This window comes from Macrotis lagotis, chromosome 1 (genome assembly GCF_037893015.1).
Source record: "Macrotis lagotis isolate mMagLag1 chromosome 1, bilby.v1.9.chrom.fasta, whole genome shotgun sequence".
NCBI lineage: Eukaryota > Metazoa > Chordata > Mammalia > Peramelemorphia > Peramelidae > Macrotis > Macrotis lagotis.
The window spans coordinates 854,380,447-854,395,121 of record NC_133658.1 but is presented as its reverse complement, the minus strand read 5'-3'; positions in this window follow the sequence as shown (position 1 = coordinate 854,395,121).

The following is a 14,675-nucleotide window of genomic DNA, read 5'->3' as shown; positions in this document are numbered from 1 at the left end:
TAAAGACAGATATATTTTTTGGCCAAAGCAGGAATTTGTTTTGTCTGACCAACCACATTTATATAATAAAGGCTTTGTTTTTCTTTCCTTTTCAATTGTGGAAGGGATGAATAGAAGAGAAAATATATTTTTTTAATTGAAAAAATTAGAATTAGATAAAACATGTAAATTTTACTGCCAGGTAATGATCTGATAAAATCAATCTATTACATACTCAGGAAGTTCACTAAACTTTTCTTGATCATGGTAGCAAGGCTGAGTTTCCCAAAATGATGCCTGTAGGACTCAAGCTCTGGCAACTTCTACCATATTGGAAAGAGTTTCTGAGAACCAGCCTAGCTAAGCAATGGAGAGGCTCATCACCAAGTAGACTGATTGCTTGTTGTTGAATTCTTTGGCCATGGCAACCCAATATGTGTGCCAAAGACATTTGCCATTGTCATGGAAGAGATCCAGCTCAGAGTCCAAGGGGAAGAGGGATTCCCTATGGATGGAGAGGTCCTCCAGATGCTCCTGTTTTTGGATGACATTATGCTGAGGGCATCAAGCCCCTGACACTGCAGAGACTCCTAAATGAGATCAGAAATCACTCAGAAAAGTTTGGCACAGTTATCAGAACAGGAAAAACCAAGCAGATGAAGAATATCTATGGTCCAGATGCAGTTGAATGGGCAATGTGTAGAGCCTATCCATCCATACATTTATCTTGGACAAACACTGGCAAAGGGATAAGTCAATTGTGCCCAGAATTGAAAAGTGAAAGCAGTTGAACTGACATTTGGGAAATTACAAAGTTATTTTAATGACTATGAATTTCTTACTGAAACAAAGGCCCATCTTTTTAAATATCATACTTCTTCCTGTTTTGTTGTACTACTGCATTTATACTAAAATAGAAAGAATGCTGAAAAGATTTTTGCATTGTATCTCCTAGGGATATTTGCATTATAATACATCTGATTTAAGTCAAAGAAATGAAGCTTTAACAGAAACAGGAATTTCTGGAATTCATGAGTTAGCTTGAAGGGAACATTTAGGGCAGGGGAGGAGAATAACCTTCCCAGAATCCTTGAAAACACAGTTGTGAAAACATCTACTTTTAAGGAGAGCTTTAACCCCCCAGTTCTTGAATTAACTAAAACTGAATTATCTCTGTAATGCTAAATGGGAAATGTTAATGACAAAGTACCAGGAATCTGATCTCCCAGGTTAAAGTCATGGTTCTGCCTACAGAAAATGCTTAGTGATGAATCAATTGATTGATTAGTGAGAGTGCAGGACTTATTTTACAAAATGACTTCAGTTATACTATTTAACCTTTTGAAATGTCTTTGAAATATCTTATCACCAGATCTTAGAATGTTAAAGTTGGGGTGGGCCCTTAGAACACAGGAGGTCAGAGCTGGGAGAGTCCTTGGAACACAGAATGTCAGATGGGAGGGCCCTTAGAACACAAAATGTCAGACCTGCAAAGGTTTTTAGAACACAGAAGGTCAGAACTGGGAGGGGCCTTGGGGCAGAGAAGATAAGAGCTGGGAGCAAACTTACATCATGGAATGTTAGTCAATAAATATTTTTAAGTGTCTATTATGTGCCAGTGACTGTGTTATAAAGCTTTTTTTGTAAACAGATACAAAAAGGAAAGAAAACACACACACACACACACACACACACACACACACAGAATCCTTTTTCTCAAGTTGCTTAATGGGAGAAAATAACAAAGAAATGGAAGCTGAAAGTGGTGGCCTTGGTTGGGGAGGGTTGAGTGGGAGGGGAAATGGATGATGGGAAGGACTAAGGTGGACATGAGTTTGAAGGAGAATAAAGTTTCTGGGCCATGAGAGAAGTACAAAGGGTATAATGATGGCTGAAAGGGAATGAGTCTGGTTTTGGCAATGTTGAGCTTGGCATTCCTGGGGGACCTTGGGCTGAAGATGTCTAATAAACAATGTTTTTTAGAGAAACATGAGAAGATTTATATGAAGCAATGCAGAATGAAGAAGGCAAAGTCAAAGGAAAAAATTATGACTATGGCAATGTCAATAAAGACAATATTTCAAGACAATAACACTTGGATCAAATACAACAGAAAATGGTGGTACCATATTTCAAAGCTAAAACAAATGCATTTTTTCTCTACTAATAAGTGAAAAACAAACTGGAAAGTAGTATTTTATCAGGTGCAATGGTATTTTTCAGGCAATTTTACTTAGTTCTTTTCAGGGAATGGAATTAGTGATGGTGTAGGAGGGTATTTGATAGACAGTTTGAAATGTGGCCCAGAAGCTCGAGGTAGAGACTAGGACTGAACATACAGACCTTGGAGTAATTTAGGTAGAGATGATAAAAGAACCTGTGGGGATTGAGGAGAGAGAGATACAAAGATAGATAGATAGATAGATAGGTAGATAGATAGATAGATAGAGAGAGAGAGAGAGAATAATTAAAAGGAGAAAGAAGAGGAGAGAGGAGAAGGAAAAAGAGGGAAGGAAAGGAAAGAATATGAGAAAGAAGAGAGGGAAGAAAGGGAGAAAAGATAAGGAGAGAAAAGAGAATGAGGAGAGAGGGAAATAATAATGGTGGTTTTTTTTTTTGTTTTTTTAGATTTTTTCAAGTGAATGTGGTTAAGTAGCTTGCCCAATGCCACACGGCTAGGTAATTATTAAGTGTCTGAGGTCAGATTTGAACTCAGGTACTCCTGACTCCAGGGTTGGTGCTTTATCCACTGCACCACCTAGCCTCCCCTGTTCTTTATTTTCAAAGAAGACCATGACATCAGGGAGGTGATTCCATGACTTGGATTTGAGTGAGGAGGGGCTGTGTGCTAACTTACCAGCTCACTCCACAGCTATCTGGGTCCAGTGACCAGATATGAATCAGGTCAACTAGAGATAGCCCTGGATGTGAGGCAATCAGGGTTAAATGGCTTGCCTAAGTCACAAAGCTAATTAGAAGCAAGTATCTGAGGCCTGATTCGAACTCCCTGTCTTCCTGACACCAAGGTCAGTGCTTTATCCACTTATGCCACCTAGCTGCTCTAGAGAGGGAAGGAGAAGAAAGAGAAATAGGAGAGAGAGAATGAGAGAAGCAAGGATAGAGAGAGATAAAGACAAAAGAAGAATGAGATTGAAACAAGAGAAAGAGAGGAAGGGAGACAGAGAATGAGAGTGAGATAGAAGAAAGAGAGAAGAGGTGGAAAGAGGAGAGTTAGGGGAGAGAAAATGAGAGAGTGAAAGAAAAGAGAGGACAAAAAGGAAGGGAAAGAGGAGAGGGAGAGGGAGAGGGAGAGGGAGAGGGAGAGGGAGAGGGAGAGGGAGAGGGAGAGGGAGAGGGAGAGAGAGAGAGAGAGAGAGAGAGAGAGAGAGAGAGAGAGAGAGAGAGAGAGAGAAGAGGTAGGGGTCTAGGGGCCAGAGAAGAGAGACCAAAGAGCCTTGGGAGTATGGCCATAGTTAAGAGGACAAGATATGGATGATGATCCATGAAAAGTACTGAGAAGGAGCAGTCAGACAGAAGGAGATCCAAGAGAATGCTTGTTGAATAAATGATTATTGAATGAAGAAATTGCTTGCTTTGTATTAAGTGTCCCTCTGCCTTCTTGTTCTAAATCTTATGACCTTTCAATTCCTGTTTCTGACATTTACTAGCTGGGGGATCATGGGCCAGTGAGTCACTGAGAAGTCATCTGCCAAGTGCTTTGCCCCATTGGAAACCATGCCCTAGAGGGCTTAACCAGTTCCTGCCCTGCCCCACTGCTCTCCTAATCTGGGCTAGCCCCAGCTCTGCTTCACTTGACTCTTCAGTCACCTTCTTACTTCTCTTTATGTTTCCTATCTAGGCCTCCCCTACCCCATGCCAGGTTCTTTCCACTTTTTGGAACCAGAATCATATCATCAGAGGCAGCTCTGTGGATGGATAGAGTCCTGGGCCAGGAGGAAGATCTGAGTTCAAACTTGACCTCAATTACTTACTAGTCATGGGAACCTGGGCCAGTCACTTAACCTCTGCTTGCCTCAGTTTCCTCAACTGTAACATGAAAATAATAACAGCATCTACCTTGAAGGGTTGCTCTGTGTGAATAAAATAATGTATTTGTAAATTGCTTAGCACAATTCCTAGCACATGGTATTATATAAATATTCCCCCCCACCTCCCTTTTAAATACTGTCATAGATACAACAAAGAGTGTGGCCTGCTATTCCTCTTTGGCTCCATTAACCATTCCTAGAACTTTCCAAATCAAAATCCCCTTCTCTGACTACTAAGGAAGCTCCTTGAGAGTGAGGACTTTCATTTTTGTATTTGTAGACCCAGTGCTGCAAAAAGTACTTGGTTCATAGTAACCACTTAACAAATGCCTTTTCATTTCATTCATTCATTCACTAACTATAAGTCTCTATATAGATGTCAATTATTATTGATGATGATTAACAATAATTATTTATGATGATCATTAATTATAATCATAGCAATAATTGCTTGGAACCTTCCCTATAAAATAATAATTGTATTTACCTATCTCACAGGGAAGTAGTTTTATAAACCATGAGGTGATATAGAAATGTGAATGATTATTATTGTTATCAATAATAATAAGCAGTTATAGCAGATTTGTATGTCTCCTATGCAATCTAGCTTATAACCAACTTGCTCGTTTTAAAGACAGCATGAATGATGTTGTGCTTGGTATGTTGCTCAGGATTTTGCACAGAGAAGACACTTAATAGATGGGTGTTCAAGTGGACAGTCACTCATTAAGCACAAACTACATGAAAGGTAGCATGCAAGGGTCCAGGGATACAACAATGTGTATTGAAAGATGGAGGAATTATATCATTTCTGCCCTCAGGGAACTTTAAGTAGACTAGAGGGGAGAAGAACTGTACACAATCAATGAATATAAAGTAAAAGGTGATGGGGCAAAGAAAGAAGAGATTGAAACCAAATGCTTCAGCACAATTTGAGGGAATGAATGAATGAATGAATCAAAAGGTATTTATTGGAATAGAACCAGAAGAACATCATACACACAACAACATCAATTATGATGGACTTGCACATTTCAGTAGTACAGTAATCAAGGCCAATTCTAAAAGACTTTTGATAGAAAATATCCTTCATATCCAGAAAAGGATCTGTGGAGTTTATATGTAGACTATTTTTTAAAATGTTTTATGTATTATGTCTTTTTTTCTCTTTAATTTTTTTATCCTGTTTGTATTTGAGTCTTCATTCACAAGATGATTAAATTAGATTTATGTTTAGCACGGTTATACAGGTAGAGTCTATATTAAATGACTTTCTGTCAGGGGGGAGGGAGGGAGAAAAATATAAAACTCAAAACCTTACAAAAAATGAAAACTACCATTGCATGCAGTTGACAAAATAAATAAATAAAATATTTAATAAAAATAAACACCAAAAAGGGGCATTTATTAAGTACCTACTGTGTGCTCAGCACTGTGCCTGTCCAAAAAAGGACACAATTTCTACTTTCAAAGATCTTTCCTTCAAGTGAAGGAGATGATATGTAAATGTAAGAATATACAGAATAAAAACCACAGAAAAATATATTAGTACAAGGCAAGTAGATAAGGTAATTAGGCAGGGAGAACATAAGCATCTGGGAGCCTTCACAAAGAAGCTCTTGCCTGAATTGTTTTTTTAAAGTGACAGATTCTGTGGCAGAGATGAGGAGGGAGTACACTGAATATAAAGGGCAGGGAGAGGCAGATAGACAAGACAGATAGAGAAGTACACAGAGAGAGGCAGACAGAAGAGGGAAACAGAAAGGGGGGATGAGAGAGAGAGAGAGAGAGAGAGAGAGAGAGAGAGAGAGAGAGAGAGAGAGAGGGGATGTGGATGGGGGCCCTCTGTTGGAGAAGATGGGAAAATGGGAGGCTAATGGTGGGTATAGAAGGTTTGTCCTTGGCAAAGAGGTCACCTCATTAACAGAGAATAGAGGAAGGGAGGAGGAGTCATGGAGATGTGAATTTGAATCCAGCCCCAGACACTTATTCACTATATGATGGACCAGGCAAGTCACTTAACCTCAGAGGATGCAGATAACATAGAGGTGCAAAACAAATTCATATGCTCCTACTTGAGCTGTAGAACAAAGCAGAAGAAAATAGCTTTGTCTAAGCTCACCATACATTCATGTTACATAACCTTAACTGGGTCTTCACTGTGGTAAAGTAATCCTTTTATATCTCTCTAATTGACTCAATATCCCACTCACTACAATGAATTTTCCAAATCTTTTTCATCTCTCCTCAAAGCTTTCCCTCCTCACACTTTCTCAACTTGATGACATGGTCTCAAATTTTAACCACCATCCACCATTGTCTCATACTTTACCAATTTTGGACTTTTTTTTAAAGTTTTTTGTAAGGCAATGGGGGGTTAAGTGGCTTGCCCAAGGCCACACAGCTAGGTAATTATTAAGTGTTTGAGGTCGGATTTGAACTCAGGTACTTCTGACTCCAGGGCCGGTGCTCTATCCACTGCATCACCTAGCTGCCCCAATACTTCACCAATTTCAATGGAAGAGGTGGCCCTTCTCCTTGCTAAGGCAAACTCTTCTACATGCATGTGATCCTATTCCATCCCATCCTCATTAGAAGACTGACTGCTCTCTTATCCCATTCTCTCACTTATCTTTTTTTTTTTTTTGAGGGGCAATAGAGGTAAAGCAACTTGTCCAGGGTCACACAGCTAGTAAATGCCTGAGAACAGATTTGAACTCAAGGCTGGTGCTCTATTCATTGTACCACTAGCTGCCTTCTCACTTATCTTCTGTCTCTTCCTGGCTAATGACTATTTCTCACTCTATCCTCACTCTCTTCCTCTTAAAACCTTGATTTCATTCTGGCTAAGTGTCATCTCATATCTTTCTTCCTTTTTGTGACCAAATTCCTTCAGAAGGCTGTCCAAAATAGGTGCTTCTACTTCCTTTCTTCTCACTCTCTTCTTAACTTTCTGCAATCAGCCACCCATGCTCATCATTCAACCAAGACTCCTCTTTCCAATCTCTTACCTGCCAAATTTAATGGCCTTTTTTCAATCCTTACGCCTTTTGACCTTTCTGCAACCTTTAATACTATTGATAACTATCTTCTTCATACTCTTCTCCAATTTTTTGTGATTTGACTATTTCTGATTCTCCTTCTGACAATTTCTTCCCATTCTCCTTTGCTGGATTTTTAGGTAGGATCAGGCCCCCTTAACCATGGTCGTTCTATCTGATTCTGTTCTGGGTCTTTCCTCTCTTATTCATCTATGTATTTCACCTGTTGACTTCCTTATTTCCCATGGATTCAAAGATCATCCTTTTGCTGATGATTCTCAAAACTATTTATCCAGTTCTAACCTTCCTGGTAACCTCCAACTTCTAGCTGCCTATTGGATATCTCAAAATAGATTTCCTATAGATATCTTAAACTCAACATGCTCAGAACTGAAGTCATTACCTTTCCCCCCAAAGTTTCCCCCTCTTACATTGAAGGTACCATTACCCTTCTAATTACCCAGGCTCATCACCAAGGTGTTATCAACTCCTCACTCTCTCACCTTTTCTTGTCCAATTTGTTGACAAGTCCTGTCGTTTTACCTTTGTAACATCTCTTATATAAACTGTCTTTTCTTCTCTGACATTGCTACCACCTGAGAGAAGGCCCTTAATCTTGAACTACTGCAATAGTCCACTTCTTGGTCTCCTTACCCTAAGTCTCTCTGTATTTCAATCCAGTGTTTACAGAGCTGTCATAATGATCTTAAAAAGTGACAGTGTCACTCTCCCTATTCAATTCTAGTGACTCTAGATGTAAGTTTGATTTCCTCTAGCATAGATATAAAATCCTCTGGGTCAGTATATCTCTTCAATATCTCACATAACTACTTCCTTTCCAGGTACACAAACTTAAAATTAAGTTAAATCCCCCATCATTTATCACCTCCTCTTGGTCTATCTCCCTATTTCTACACAATTCTTTCTCTAGTCATTCTCTACCACATTGATATACCCATTGCACAGATATGACCATGTTACTTTCCTGTTGGAGAAGTTTCAGTGGCTTCCTATGGCCTCTAGGATAAAATAAAAAACCCTTTCTCCCTTCACAATCTGGCTTCAGCCTGTCTTCCCAGGCCAATTCTGCATTACATCTCACCCACAATGACCTACTGGCAGTCCCTATGACATTCCATCATTCTTTCCCAGTCTTTGTACAGATTATTTATCTCCTCATTCCTAAGCCTGAAATGTTCTCCCTTCTCACCTTTACCTCTTGAAGCTCCCCTTCCCTTCAAGGTTCAACTCAATGCCATCTCCTTAAAGAGGTCTTTCTGTTGATTGTCAGTGGACCGCTCTAACCTTCAAATCATGCTGCATTCTTTTTCTTTTTCTTTCTTTCTTCTTTCCTTCCTTCCTTTCTTTCTTTTCTTTTTTTCTTTTTTCTTTTCTTTTCTTTTTTGTTTTTGTAAGGCAGGAGTTAAGTGACTTGTCCCAGGTCACTTACCCAAGTATCAGGTGTCTGAGACCAGATTTGAACCCAGGTCTTCCTGACTCCAGGGTTGGTGCTCTATCTGTTGTACCACCTATTGTCCCCCTCCCTGTATTAATTTTGTGGCTATTCCATATGGATACATATTGATCTAGGACTGGGATGTAACCACCCAGTGAAAGGTACTCAGTCCCTGAGGACAGGGATTGATTGAGTTATTTTAGTAATAACAACATCTAACATTTTACTTACTATATGCCAGTCCCTAAGCACTTTCCAGTTATGAACTCATTTGATCTTCACTACAACCTTGGGAGATAGATGATATTATTATTTCCATTTTTTACAGATGAGAAAACTAAGACAAACAGGGTAATTGACTTGCTTAGTACCTTATCACTAAGTAAATATCTGAGACCAGATTTGAATTTGGGTCTTCCTGGCTATAGGCCTGACATTCTATCTCCTCAGTCATTTGGCTTTGTATTTTCCGCATCTAGAACAAAATATTTATCATTGAACAATTATTGATGGATAGGATTCAGGTCACAGTTCCCAGACCACTGGGTTATTCAGGAATTGTATTTTCTCTGTTTTTTTAGGTGGGAACTTGAGTCAATAAAAGGATGGAGATAAATCTATAATATACAACCCCAATCCTTTGAGACAGGAGGCTTCAAGAGGCCTTACCTCCAAATTTTAGCCCCTAAGGGGACCAAATACACAGATGATTCTTTAACAGTAAACCCAGGAAAGCAATTTGAGGCACCAACAAGTATAGGTGTTAGAGCTGGAAAGGACCTTTGATTTCATAGGACTGTAGCAGGGATGTGCTGGTAAATGTTTAACAAGAGGCTCTCTAATAGAAAAACTATACTGACGACAGACTTTTAAGTCTAATTGACAAGTATTAACATTTTCTCCATATTTTCTTAAGTCTCAGGGATCAATGGAACAATCAATCAAGACATGATTCATTGACTCTGATGGTTTCTGGGGTGTAAATTTTCTCATTGAAAATTTAACTGTCTGTTGAGAATCAGTATGAGCTGACTCCAGCATGCCCCTAGATAATAGGCTCATAAAACCAGAACTGCCATGATCCTTAAGGGCTGTCTAATCTAACCCCCCCATATGGTCTATTGGGTGTCTCTACTTCAAGTTCTCTTCATTTTAGTCTTTTATCCCCACAGCTACCAAAACGATTTTCCAAAAATGTGGGTCTGAGCTTATCCCTCTTCTACTCAATAGACTTCAGTAGCTCCCTATTACCTTTGGAATCTGTTTGGCTTTTTAATCTTTGTATAACCTGGTCTCTTCCTACCTCTCCAGTCTTTAGATAATATTGGCCTACAGGTTGCTCCAAATAGTATGCAACTTTTCCTATCTCCTATCTTTAAAAGTGAATAGTTTTAGAAGCACAGAACTACATATCCTGCTTATGAATTGCCCCCTCCTCCCCATGCCAACCAAGTGCCCAGCTAGGATTTGGATCTGGCCTTTATTAACTGTCCTTCCCCTGTGTTTATATTACAGTGTCCAACCAACTGCCCAGCTGGCATGAAGGGGCCACAGGGGCTGCAGGGGGTGGAGGTGAGTCCAGAAGGGGCTTAGATGGGTTTGGGGACATGAGGCTTGGTGGTATTAGAAGAGTTGAAAACTCAGTCATACTTGGGGCCTGGGGATCTGGGGATAAGGTCCAGTATGAGAGAATTCAGCTCAAATTTCCTTTCCTTTGCACTGTCTTTTTTTGCTTGTAGATTTCATTCCTTCTTCATATCTGCTTCTTGGAATTCTTAATTTCTTTCAAGATTCAGATCCAGCATCATCTTCTTGAAATTACTTTGTGTTCAAAGGGCCTGCCTTAAGCCCAGATTTTAAGAAATGATTCCCCCATTACATACATACATACATACATACATACATATATATATAATTGATACACTTATGAAAATGTCATTTCTCCAGTTCAAATGAAAGCAGGGGCTGTTTTTATTTTGTCTTTATTTCTCCTAACCTAGTTCCTAAAACAGAATAAGTTCTTAATAAATACTTAATGATTGATGAAGACATTGGGGCCCAGAGACTCAAATGACTTTATTAAGGTCATACTGGAGTTAAGTAGCAGAGGTAAGATTTGAACTCAGAGCCTCTGACTCTGCTCTGTTCATAATATCTCACTGCCCATTTAAGATGAGAAGCCAGATGGTCCTAGAGTCAGGAGGACCTGAGTTCAAATGTGACCTCAGACACTTAACAATCACCTAGCTGTGTAATTTTGGGCAAATCACTTAACCCCATTGCCTTAAAAAAAAGATGAGTGGGGTGGCTAGGTGGCATAGTGGATAAAGCACCAGCCCTGGAGTCAGGAGTACCTGGGTTCAAATCTGGTCTTAGACATTTAATAATTACCTAGCTGTGTGGCCTTTTGTCTTGCAAAAACCTAAAAAAAAAGATGAGAAGTCAGAATCTTTAAACATGTTAAACACAAATCTACATGTACAATATTTTTTTGATTGTTCACTACTAAGAAGAGGGGGATGGAGGAAAGGTGGAAGGAAATTATGTAAAATATGCATATGCATGTGGATGAATGTTGAAAAACTCATAACATGTAATTGGAAAAATAAAATAACATTAAAAAAAGATGAGATGTCAGTCAAGAAGATAGTGTGGTATAAGGGAAAGAGCAGTAGACTCTGAATTGGGGGATACAGTTCCAATTGTGGTCTAACTGCTAGCTCACTATATAATCTCGGATGAGATCTGGCTTTCCATTTCCTCATCTGTAAAATGAAATCCTTTGCCTCCTTCAAACCTCTGGACCTTCCTCCTGGGGAGGGAAATTAAGTGGCCTTTTCCTGTTCATCATTCAACTTATGGCTGTTGTTGATTGAGACAGAGAGAAGCCTGTGGACTTAATTCATTCAGTGAGGGGGAAATTCTTGGAGAAATCTCCTGGTTTGTCTCTGGTTGTCTCCTAGGTCCCTTTTGTCCTGTATAATTATTATTAGTCTATAATTTTCCAGATCCCACCATTGAGGGGAAATCTTCCCCCTCCAGGAAATCCCCCCCCCCCCCCAAACTCAACAGTTGCTCCAGCACTAGCCATGACGTCTTTGAACATCTCCACTTCCTCTCCTTCTTTCCCTGGCTGGGTTTTCCCTGAATAGCAAGGGCTTCTTGGAGGTTGTCATCTCCTTTGTGGAACAGTGACTGAGGCCAGTGAGAGCTCCTGCAGCAATCTTCAGGCCTTTGGATACTTAGAAAAGCTTATGGGCAAAAGGGGATCCTCCTGCTTTCTGGGGAATCTGGGCACCCACTCATTTTTTTTAAGAGGTCTGTAAAATTCCAGACTGTAGATTAGAGGCAGGGGATGGGTGGGGCGGTGAATCAGTGCATTCCTTCCTCCCCCTTCTCCCTCCTTCATCTTGGGTTATCACTCTGGGAGGGTGTGGGCCTTTTAATGGAAGGACCCACTGGCAGATCTTTTCTAATCTAAGCAGAATTCCAGACTAGCTGAGGAATACAGAAACACTCCCTCCTTCTCTTTCCTAAATTGGACAGAGCTCTGATCTTTCATTAATTGACCACTGATTGTAAAAGAAAATTCCCAGATCACAGCCTCATTGGTTTATGATCTGGAAAAGTTCTACCCTTGTCCCTACTGAAGTCCCTAACCATAAATATCAGAGAATCTTAGAGGTGTGGGTCAGGTTAGTCACAGGTTCTAGTTTAGGATCTCTTCACCTCTTACCTGGACTATTATAGTAACCTATTAAGAGCTCCCTCCTTGCTTCAAGTCACTCCTCCTCTTCATCCCCCACCCCACAGTCTTGTCACTCTTTGTTCAGTTAGTCTATTAATCAATTAAAAATCAACTATTAATCACCTACTGTATGACAGATCTTGTGCTGGGGTTGTGTTGTTGGGTTACAAAAGAAAAGTGAAAAAAAATATGTCCTCAAGGAGCTCACAGTCTAGGAGATAAGAAATTCTTTTGCCTCTAGGATGAAATGCAAACTTTGTTGCTCATTTAAAGCCCTTCACAAGGTGACTCCAATGTAACTTTTTTATAATTCATATTTTATTTATTTTTTCCCAACTACATGCAATGGTAGTTTTTGACAATAATTTTTTGGTAAAGTTTTGAGATTTATATTTTTCTCCCTCTCTCCTTCTTCTCTCCCTTCCCTTTGACAGATATATTTATACATATGTGAATACATATTATATATATATATATATAATATATATTAAACCATGTTAAACATAGATCCATATTAATCATCAACATAACTTTCTATACAAATTTCACATGCTTCCATTTATAAACTTGCCTACTTGCTATTCTCTTTACATTGCAAGCAATCTTTTTCTTCTTATGGTGAAGATGAAGGTGATGATGTTTTTCCTTTCTTCTTGAAGAAGACCATGACATCAGAGAGGTGACAAGCAAGTGATTTGGATTTGAGTGAGGGGTGATGTGCTAAGTCATCAGTCTCACTTTCTTCTCCTGAGCCATCTGGGTCCAGTGGCAAGAAATGAATCAGGACAACTGGAGATGGCTGTATTTTAAGTCTGGAATGCTCTCCTCCATTTCCATCCCTCGGAATCCCTAATTCCCTTGAACATTCATCCCATGGACCACCTTCAACAAGAGACCTTTACTATTATACCAAGTTGTTAATGGTTTGACCAATCCCCTATGACAGTACTGTGTATTTATCTGTCCCTGAAGATGTTGTTTCCTCAGGAGATAGAAAGCTTCTAGAAGGTAAAGACTTTCACTTTTTCCTCCATATCCTCAGTGCTTACTTAGCAAAGTACCTGGGATATAAATGTTTGCTGAATCGAACTTGCTCATCTGTAGCAATAGCATTCATTCAACAGATCAAGTAATCTTTTTAGTTCTGAGGATCACAGATAGCTAGATGGCTATATAATGTTTGTCCTTCATTTGAAGAAGACTACAATATCAGGGAGGAAGAGAGGAGAGAGGGAAGTAATTATGTTTGTTCTTCATTTTCAAAGAAGACCTCCACATCAAGGAGGTGATACCATGAGAAACACATGAATTTGATTTGAGTGAGGGGGAGGCTGTGCTAAGTCACCAACCTCACTTTCTCCTCCACAGTTATCTGGGTCCAGTGGCCAGAAATGAATCAGTACAACTGGAGGTAGTGAGGCAATCAAGGTTAAGTGACTTGCCCAAGGTCACACAACTAGTAACTGTCAAGTGTCTGAGGTCACATCTGAACTTGGGTCTTCCTAATTCCAAGACCAGTGCTTTGTCCACGGAACCACCTAAATAGCTACATAGACAGAGGCAGAGCCAAGTTGGCAGAGAAAAGGCAACCATTCACTTTAACTCTCCCTAAAACCCCTCTGAGCACCATAAAATAATTCTTGGAGCAGCAAAAACCACAAAAAAGACAGTGAAATAATTTAGAAAGTCAGTAGGAAAGGTCTGTTGTACCAGGCTGACAAGTGCAGTGTAGACTTTGGGTGGGACTCAGCAAACCAAGAGCAGGCTTTGGGAGCCACTGAATCAGAAGCAATAGTTAGCTTCCAAGCTCTCAGCCCAGGGGGTTGAACAAGGGACCAGAAAGAGATTGCAGGGAGCCTTTGCTGGCACCAGGGGCTGGACTCTGTTGCTTTGTCCATGCTCAGATCTGGGTCACAGTCTTGGGTGGCTGTCCCAGGGTGAGAAGGAACACTAGTACACCAGTGCAATTTGTTGCAGTAGAATAAGGATCCTCATCACAATTCCAGGGCAGGAAAGAGTCACTCACAGACTAAAGCAGAGGCCAGGAGAATAGTAAACACACCTTTCTTTAGTTGAAACCATCTTGAAAGACCTGAAAACTTACAATATTGTAGAAGTATTGCTAAAAACAGCTGCAGAAAACCCCTGAAGCTTGAGACAGAATAAGTGAGGCAGGAGGAAGCAACAGAATGGAAGGAAATACAGTTAGCAATCATAATTGTGAAAAATTTTTTGAAGTAAGTTTCTCTGATAATGGCCTTATTTCTCACATATATAGAGAATTGAGCTAAATTTACAAAAATAATTTATATTAATAAATGATTAGAAAATATGAATAAATGATTAGAAAATATGAAGTCAGTTTTCATATGAAATAATCAAAGACCTCTATGGGAATATGA